The 9,658-nt window shown below is 45.7% G+C and overlaps 1 pseudogene; it reads right to left on the bottom strand.

The window, feature by feature from the left end:
* Nucleotides 1-305: 305 nt before the first annotated feature.
* LOC128574179 (fructose-1,6-bisphosphatase 1-like) lies at nt 306-4,533 on the bottom strand (annotated as a pseudogene).
* Nucleotides 4,534-9,658: the final 5,125 nt, after the last annotated feature.

Here is a 9,658-nt window from a genome sequence, read left to right as displayed (position 1 = left end):
ATACGTGAGCTGTTATCATCACCATCATCATTTGACACAAAAAATTGAAGACCTTTCCCTAAAAGGAAGAACATGTTTATTTCTCCTCCATCCGCTCAACATACATCTTGCCCACCAGTAACATCACGGAGACAGCATTTTGCTATGTAGCACCAGGCATTACACAGCATTTGAGGGGGAAAGCAGCCACACTTTTTATTTCTGCTGTCTAGGGACGTAGGACGCACCGCCAGAACAGGGGAGCACAATAAGAGACAAAGGTCCATGTGGAAGACACTCCTTCCGGAGTGGGCGCGGCCAGCCCCTCACTTGGCAGAGTGCTGCTTGTAAACCTCCAGGAACTCCTGCACGTTGTCCGGGGACCACGAGATGAATGGCGCCCTCTGGTGGATGTCAGTGGGAAGGATGTCTAGGACAGCCTCCTTCCCCGTGGTAGCCACGCTCCCCGCCTTCTCCCTGATGTAAGGCATGGGGTTACACTCATACAGCAGCCTCAGCTGGAAAACTAGACCAGAGCAGCCCCCTCATACAGGAGGTATTACATAGAGAGGGGATTTGTTCTGTAGCAAAGTAGTGCAGAGCTGGTGGGAGTAACCGATAGTCCCTCTTTCCTACTATGAGGTTGTGAAAGTTCCCTCCCAGCCCAGGTTACATCTGAAAGGAAACGGTTAGCCTGAACCCACAGTAGATTACCTGATGCAAATTCGAGACAGACCACCTGGATGCAGAATGACATTTTGGCAGAACTGATGAGTCCCTTCTCTTTACAACATGGAAACTGGACTTAATGAGTGACTGTGTGTGTGTGTGTGTGTTTTGGATGGAGCTTAGGCTATTCTAAAAGCATCAGAAAAATCCATGGTAGTGTCTGGCTGCAGACATCTGGAGAGCAGACTGGCTCCTCCCAACAGTATAATATTGTTTGCAACCCCGTATGAATTCCCTTTACAACTCCCCTAAGGCCCGAGGGCTGGAATTTTGTATGTTATACATCTTGGCAGTTATGTTAAATATTAACTTTTTATCGTTATGCATTTTCATGCAGCCTGCCTACTGAGCGACATTGCAGGTGTTTCCTAACTCTATTTTCATGTAGGTGTCATGGCCAGATTGGAAAATCTGGGGGGAATAAAGGAGGAGCCTTAATATGTGTGTTCAGGAACAGTTTTTGGAGGCATTGAGAAAAGTACTGTAAGGCAGGCTAATCTGATAGGCTGGGGTGTGTGAGGTGCTGCGGCAGAAATGGCATTCTAGGTAGATAAGGGTGCCTTCAGCAGACTGCACCCCATTCACAGCAAACAGCTCTCACTACATCCAAATATATAGAAGTCTAACTATCTTAAGGAGAGTATGGGACTGTGTTTGTCAGCTCTTGCCACTTTTTCTTGGCAGAAGAAAATCCAAATGATAAAGTCAATCAGACGAATGATTGAATGGCAATGAGGAATTTGCTTCTCTCATGTTTAAAAAAAAAAAAAAAAGCAAAGGTGAAAATAAACTAGACACTGTATGGAGGGGGCACACTGCCACCCTGGGGGAAGGAAAGCAGGTGCTTCTTACCCAGTGTGAGACAGCACAGCCCACCCTGGGGACCCTGTGAGCCTTGGGGCTATGTGGTCAGTGGAAACAGCTCACCTGAAAGCTATAGGTTTACCCAAAGATTCGTTACTTCCCTAAAAGGTAGCATTTCCCAAGTAGCAAATATCAGCTCATTAGTCATTTCTATTTTATGCTTTTTGAAAGCAACCAAAGAAGACTCCTATTTGGGATACGTATTGGACTTGCTGCCTTGGAAATGAGCCTGGGCTGTTTCATTTCCCTTTATGAATAGAATTCACCTTGCCCAAGCCAAACCACATACCCACTGGAAACTCTCTGGATGCTTAGTCTCCCTCCTGAGCATTAATTCTCTTTCCCAAAACACTGGAAGGTCTCTCCAGGAGACCGTTTTTATGTTTAGTTAGTATCGCGTGGCTTTCCTTGTAATCTAGAAAAGAGTATATCACCGACATCCTTAGCAACTTACTAGAGGATAACAGCTACCATAACCTTTCTATCTTCCTAAATCAAATCCCTCAGGCTGGAAATGCAATCTACTGCTTGTAAGTCACTCTCCAGGGCATGTGCTTACCTTTCCACTGGGGTTCTTCTTGTTAGCGGGGTACAGAAAGATCCCACCATAGACCAGAGTGCGTTAAACATCGGAACCATGGAGCCCACCATAGGGAACTGAGTTATCCTGCAAGGTTAAGAACAGCAATGACCAGGGTTGTAGAAAATAAAGGAAGTGAGTTCCCTTTGTGTCCCCTGTGTGTGTTTGATTCCACAGCCATTCACTGGGCACCTTCCGATGTGTGAAGCACAAAGTAGAACAATGAAAACAGCTCACAAGAGGTCACATCACCCACAGAAGCCCCAAGGAGAGTGTGGTTGACTCTATCTCTGGGGTCGGGGAAAGCCTCACAAGAATTGTGCCATTTAGTAGCACTGTAAAGGTCAAGAAGGATTTCTGCCAACCTAGGGAGCGGACACTGCTCAAGTCAAGGCTTAGCAACAAGGAGAGGGGAGTGCTGTTGTCACCAGACCTGGCAGAGGAGCCTGCAGGACTAGTGAGAGTGTATGCAGGGTGGGGGAGGGAAAGTTAAAGGAGCTGATTCAGCTGGAGGAAGAGCCTGGGGCCAGCTCTCAGGACTTCCAACACCATGGGAACAACAGGAAAACAGTAGGTGCCTGTGCATTTGAAGAAAGGGTATTACAGGACTTTATCTCAAAAATGCAATCAGTGTAACCTAATTTTTTGTACCTTCAATGAATCCCAAAGAATAAAACAAAAAAAAAAATTAAACAAAGGGTATGACATCAGCTATTCCCATGCAGAGCCAGCTCTTTAATCAGCCATTTCTCCTCTTTAGAGTCACTAGTTTGTACCCTCCTTAGGCAGATACTAAGATAGACATTCTCATTCCTGAGAAGACTGGTAAAAGCCATCTAGGCCAAGATGGACACATACTGCATGGCTGGTGCCGGGGTGGGAGAACCACACTTTGAACCATCTGGGACCAGGAACCTGTGGAGAGGAAAATGCCTCATTGCTATACACTCATGCATCTGGGTGAGTTTATCATTCAGATTTTATTCTGCCAAGAGAAAGTTGCAAGAGCTGACACAGACTGTCCCATTTTGAGATGTCAGCACAAAAATTTCAGTCCCCAGTGCGGAGATGAGAACTTAATCACGGGCTTGGTGCAGATGAAAATCCAACCGACTTCCATCCCTCTTTTCTTTCACCTCAAAGGTCAATCATGAATCAATAGATTTCCACAAAACTCAAGAAGCCCAAATGAGGTCTAAGGCCCTTAATCCCAGGATCCCTTCTCTCCTCAGAGGACACCTCCTCCCTCCAGAGCTGCCCCTGATGCCAGATGTCCGGACACTGCCTCAGCCCCACCCCAGACCCCTCACTTACTGGGGGTAACTTTTTCTTCTTGACATACTCAGTGACAGCAGGGTCAAAGTCCTTGGCGTAGCCTTCGTTAAGGCTATAGATGTTACCATTCCTTTTGATCTTCACACCCTTGTCCACCAAATTGAACTCTCTGATGGCCTTCAGAGACACAGAAGGAAGGTCAGGAGATGACCACCTGTCTCCCCCAGGCGTGGACACATGTGCATTTCACTGTTCTAGGCTGGGGAAGTGGCCTCACCTCACCCTCGGTTACAAGTGACTTCTGCCAATTCTCCAAGAATTGCAAATGGGGGAGGGGGAGAGAAAGTGATGAGAACAAGTGACAAGGAAATGGAGGGGGTGAGGGAGAGGATGCTGCAGAAGCCATCGGGTGATTAAAGAGACTTTGACTTTGCAAGTGAGTTCAGTAAATCGAGAAAGAAACCACGCAGAAATAGGGAGTGCGAAACAGCAAAAGCCGCGACAATAAGGCCTGTGTGCCCAGAGGGATGGAGGATGTGACAGCCGGTACGAAAATAGGCTGCGAGTTGGGCCGGACAGCAGGTGGCTGTGGGAGAGAGGACCAGCCTCCAAGTGACACGGGCGCCTAGGGCTGTTCTCAGCTTTACATTTCTATCCTGAGGCAAGGATTCCCCTCTGTGCGTTTCCAAAGAACAAAGAAGAACCCCGAGTTTGGGTCCCAGCACGTTTAGCTTCAGACCTACCCTCAGTGACCAGCAGTTTCCTCGGTGCGCCTCCTCCCCCCACGGAGCCCCAGCGCTCAGCTTGTGTTGTTGGGGTCTGAGTTAGAGGTTTAGATTTGGAAAAAAATGCTACATGACTGCTGCTCGTCTGGATTAAGGACTGTTCTTTGCCATGTCAGTAGATTTCAGAGTCCACGTGTTTTTGCTACAGGGGTGATATGTAAACTTCTGAAATGATGTCTCCCACAGTTCCCGGGTGGACTGGACTAAGGATTCTCGTGGGCCCCTGTGTGTTACTGGTAAGAGGTCCAGCGGGGCTCCGTAGTGTGAGAGCTGAGAGGAAAGGGGGACCCAGCCAAACCTCCCCTGGCCATTTATTCCCATGGCCCAGGCTAGTTCCTGCCCATATGCCAAAACCAGAAAGTAGCCATCTCACAACCAGGGCTGGTGCAGAGCCCGGGGAGCTGTCCAGATGTGCGGTCCCGGTACCCAGACCAAAGTCCCAGGTGTGAAGGAGAGAAGCCCCTGCTTATGGAGCCAAGAAGTAACTGCTCTTGGCATGTTAAAGCCCTGTAGAGACTAAAGCAAGCAGAGGGGTGGTGGTAGTTTCAACAGAAACCATCAGCATGTCCTTGCAGCCCAAAGGAAGTCGAAGTGCTTGGCCTCTCCTGGGAGAGCCTTGCCTCTCCCAGCAGCAGCGAGCAGGGGGTGCCCGTGGGACCCCAGCAGGCCTGCACTGCTCTCCGAGGGAAAAGACCACCAAACACATGGAAACTTACTCCAAGATACCGTCTGCAATTGGCAAACGAGAAGAGATTTCATTTTCCCTACACATTCATCAAGTAAAGGTAGCAGAGAAAGCACCAGAAGAATGTCTGGGGTGGCAGGAAATGCCTGGCGAGGCACAAATCAGCAAACAAAAGAGGTGCCTGAACCTGCGTCCTGGCCTCAGATGAACCTTTGCTCTGGATCTGCCTTCATTTCCCCTAAGGGCGCCCTATTTGGAGACTTTAACTGGTGCTCTGACTCTACCCTGGTTTTATTTATTGAGCGCCCCAGGCTTCCAGGCAGGGGAGCATCCAGCTGGGTAAGAGTGCCTGGGACTAAGGTCGCCTGTGTGCCACCTTTGACCTGCCCCACCTGCTGCTCACACCCAGGCCTTACCAAAGCAGCCCATCACCCACAGGGGTCACACTGGCTGCACCTTGTTCTCAGTTTGTCAGCCAGAAGCACCATATGCATAGGGTGCCACATTAATGCCACCTGACAATACTGCTAAAATATAAAAAAGGGCATAAATCTAATTCATTTCCCCCAAAACAAATAATGAAAGTGCCAATGTATTAAAGACTATTCTCTTAAGTCTGTGTGTCAATGGTGGGTTGCTATGAGCTGTGAGGTGACAGTACTCTATTGAGGATGACAAAAAAAAAAAAAAAGGAACTTTTTACTCATGTAAAAGAATCACAAAAGCTACTTCTCTCCTCTCCCACTGCTCATTCCTTCTCCTCATGGTTTTCATCTGGGTGGTTGATTACTTAACTGGTTGGGTTGAGAGTTGAGTCATTTGATTTAGTTTGGTTTGTACTCATCAGTTAGTGCAGTGCAGCTAAATAGACTCACACAAGATCAAAACTTTGAGTTGTTTTCCCTAACCCTAAATTTGCCAATGCACAGTCTTGAAAAAATAAAATTAATGTATGAACCACTTGTCCAAGGGTCATTTCAATAACTATTATCTTTCCCACTGGGCATCTAACTATCCTCTCTCCCTACTGCAGGCTTTGGGTAACCAATTCTCCACCAAGAAAAGTGTCCAAGATTTTCCCAACCAAAGTTTACTTTTGAAGGTGCAAAAGTAAACAGCCTTTCCATGAAACGAAGTCACAAAATGTTCTTACACTCCCTCGTATGGGAATAAGAAATAGTAACACTGTCTATAACCCACACATGCAGAAGAAAGAGAAAATATGCCAAGATGCAGTGGCTCGTGCCTGTAATCCTGGCACTCTGAGAGGCCGAGGAAGGAGGATCGCTTGAGATCAGGAATTTGAGACCAATCTGAATAAGAGTGAGATCCCATCTCTACTAAAAATAGAAAATATTAACTGAGCAGGGTGATGCACACCTGTAGTCCCAGCTATACATGGGAGGTTGAGGTGGCAGGATTGCTCGAGCCCAGGAATTTGAAGTTGCAATGAGCTATGATGACACCACTCTACTGTGGTGACAGAGTACTCTGTCTCAAAACAAAAAATATAAACAGAAAGTAATTTCACTGAGTCGTGGATTTGGAGGAATTCTTCTCTAGCCAAGCCCCCTTTCTAATTGTATGAAGTCCTTCTTCTAAACCCTAAGCAATGATGCTTTTCCTGCAGGGGAATCTATTTCATTCTTTTGCACAAGTCCAGAGATCAATGAGCACAAAGCATTTGGCAACATTAGAAAGTCTCTGGACCCTACCTTTCTATATTACCTGCTATAGGTATCTCTGTTTTATTTCACCCCATAGGAAATACAGGGAAGATACAGGGGGTTCCGGAGGCTTGAGGTTTTGGAAGAGAAAGTAGGCCTAGGGCCCATGAGCAAACACTCATGTCACAAACAACCTTTTCTCACAGAGGCAACCAAACACTCCTTTTGAAACTCTGCTTTTAGTTGTGGGGACGGGATATTTTTAAAGAATATCTCAAATTAGCACATGTCTGGTAGGGGGTGACCAAGCTAGAGAGAAGTCTGAAAGTCATCTCCCATGAAAAATGTTCAGCTCAAAGAAGGAACTAGGGGTGGGGGGCAAGAAAGCTGTGCCCAAACATGTAAAAGGATCTTATTGTCTGATGTTCTAAAGACTAAGTGAGCAATAATGGGATTTGCACTCCACCTATGGACAAAACCTGATGGTCTCCCAGCATCTCAGGAGAACATGCTCCTTCTGACTATCTCAGCCAGAGCTGAGGGCCCCTGGAGAGAGGTTTTCTTCCATAGGAATGAATTTTGCTATACACCTTTCTTGCTATACTACAGATTTGGTACTTTGAAAGAAAAATGATTTCCTCCATGTCTATAACAGGAATGGTATGTTTCTTGGCATGTCTTGGAAAAGAGATGAATCGTTGCCCTTGGCTTTATGACATGAGAATTTCAATTTTTTTTTTTTTTTAAGATTGAGTTTCACTCTGTTGCCCTGGCATCATGTCATAGCTCACAGCAACCTCAGACTCCTGGGTTCGAGCAATCTAACTGCCTCAACCTCTTGAATAGCTGGAACTGCAGGAGCCCACTACAATGCCTGGATAACTTTTCTATTTTTAGTAGAGACAGGCTCTCACTCTTGCTCAGGCTAGTCTCAAACTCCTGAGCTCAAACAATCCACTCTCTTACACCTTCCAGAGCATTCAACCCTCCTATTACTCAAATTGATTTTGGTGTGGATCTGCCTCTCACCCAAGACAAAGAAAAATGCTCTCTGATGACCAAATACAAGAGTGCCACGGTGATGCTACTTTTTGTGAGTTTGAAAAGCAACTATGCACAATATTAGACAATAAGTCACTTTTAGTGATCAAATACAAATTTGGGTATCATTTCTCTTTTTTGGAAACAGAGAGCTCACAGCAACCTCAAACTCCTGGGCTCAAGCCATCCTCCTGCCTCACCTTCCTGAGTATCTGGGACTACAGGTGCCTGCCTGGTACCACAAGCAGCTGGCTTTTCTATTTTTAGTAGAGACAGGGGTCTCATCTTGCTCTTGCTCAGGCTGGTCTCCAACTCCTGAACTCTGCTGATCCACCCATCTTGGGGGGTTTCACTTGAATAAGTTAATGTCTCTATGGGTAGTATTCCCAACAGAGTTCAGCTGAATTAACTGCTTGATTTATTAAGATGTAGAAACAGAGGTTTAGCCACAAGTCTGTGAGGTTTCCTTTCTAAAATAAACAAGAGCTGATACTAAGAGGACATATTTTAGATTTATTATGTTTTGTGATGGGTTCACAGGTATTTATTTGGCTTTTCACCTGTCTTCTTAATCGAGCATGCTCGCTCGCTCTCTCTCTCTCTCTCTCTCTCTCACACACACACGCATACACACACACACACACATGCACACACACACAAACTTAAAAACAAAAAGGAAAGAGAAACTCTGGAGACAACTCAGCTCCTGCAGTGAGAAGGCCCAAGGTAGGGTCTAGGTTCACCTCCTGCTTTCTATGACTCAGAGCAGGGCTCAGCAAACTTTTCCCACAATGGACAGATAGTGTTTTAGGTTTTATGGGCCATAGAGTCTCTAGAATAACTATTCAACCATGACAGTGTAGCATAAAATCAGCCAATGGCTGAGAGGAACAGGGTAGACTCAGGGGAAGGGCCTGTAAGGAGAGGAGACCATTCCAGGGACCGGAAAGACTTTAACTTGCAGAGAAAGAGAAAAGACAGAGTCAAGTCTGAACAGGACTCAGTTCAGCTCTCACACAGTTTCAAGAGGCTTTCTCTCCTCCCACCCATGTTTCACTGTTATATTCTCTCTTAATGACCTAATGGATCTTTATTCTGCAATTAAGCCTGAAAAACTCAGAACTTGCAGGCTGGTCTAGTGGGTCATACCTATAATCTCAGCACACTGAGAAGCTGAGGCAAGAGGATCCCTTGACGCTAGGAGTTTGAGAACAGCCTGGGCAATATAACCAGACTCTGTCTCTACAAAAATTAGAAAAAGTTAGCTGAGAGTGGTGGTACATGAATGTAGTCCTCACTACTTGTGAATAACTCTTGAGCCCAGGAATTCAAGGTCATATGAACTATGATTGTGGCACTGAGCTCCAGCCTGAGCCAAACAGCAAGACCAGGTCTCTATGAAAAAAAAAAAAAATGAAAACAAAAACTCAGGACGTGACATACAAAATCTATTCACATAGAGCCTCACATGATACACATTCTGGCTGCTCCACCACAGTGAAATAGGACTGAATGTTGAACCTCAACTTTTCCTTTGATCCAAAACCAGGTGCTTGATACATCACATTTTACCTTTCTATTGTTGCCAAAAATGGTTCCAATGGACACCAGGCAGTTATTGTTGGAAGATCCATCAAGGGGATCAAAACAGACCATATATTTACCCCAAGCAAAGAAAAAAAATACAACTTTTAAAAATAATTATTTTTATTTTTATTCATTTTTTGAAGCAGAGTCTCAGTTTTTTGCCCAGATCAGAGTGCCATGGCATCCGCCTACCTCACAGCAACCTCAAACTCCTAGGCTGAAGTGATGCTCTAGCTTCAGCCTCCTGAGTAGCTGGTATTAAAATGCACGCACCACCACGCACAGCTAATTTTTCTATTTTTAGTTAAAATGCTGTCTCACTTTGCTAGACTGGTTTCAAACTCCTGAACACAAACAATCCTTCTGCTCCAGCCTCCCAGAGGATTACAGGTGTGAGCTACTGTGCCCAGTCAGAAATACAACTTTAAAATATTGCAATAAGATAGAGAGTATACACTATGTGTAC

The sequence above is a fragment of the Nycticebus coucang genome, chromosome 21, assembly GCF_027406575.1.
Source record: "Nycticebus coucang isolate mNycCou1 chromosome 21, mNycCou1.pri, whole genome shotgun sequence".
NCBI classification, from domain to species: domain Eukaryota; kingdom Metazoa; phylum Chordata; class Mammalia; order Primates; family Lorisidae; genus Nycticebus; species Nycticebus coucang.
This window is presented reverse-complemented; position numbering and strand designations above follow the sequence as displayed.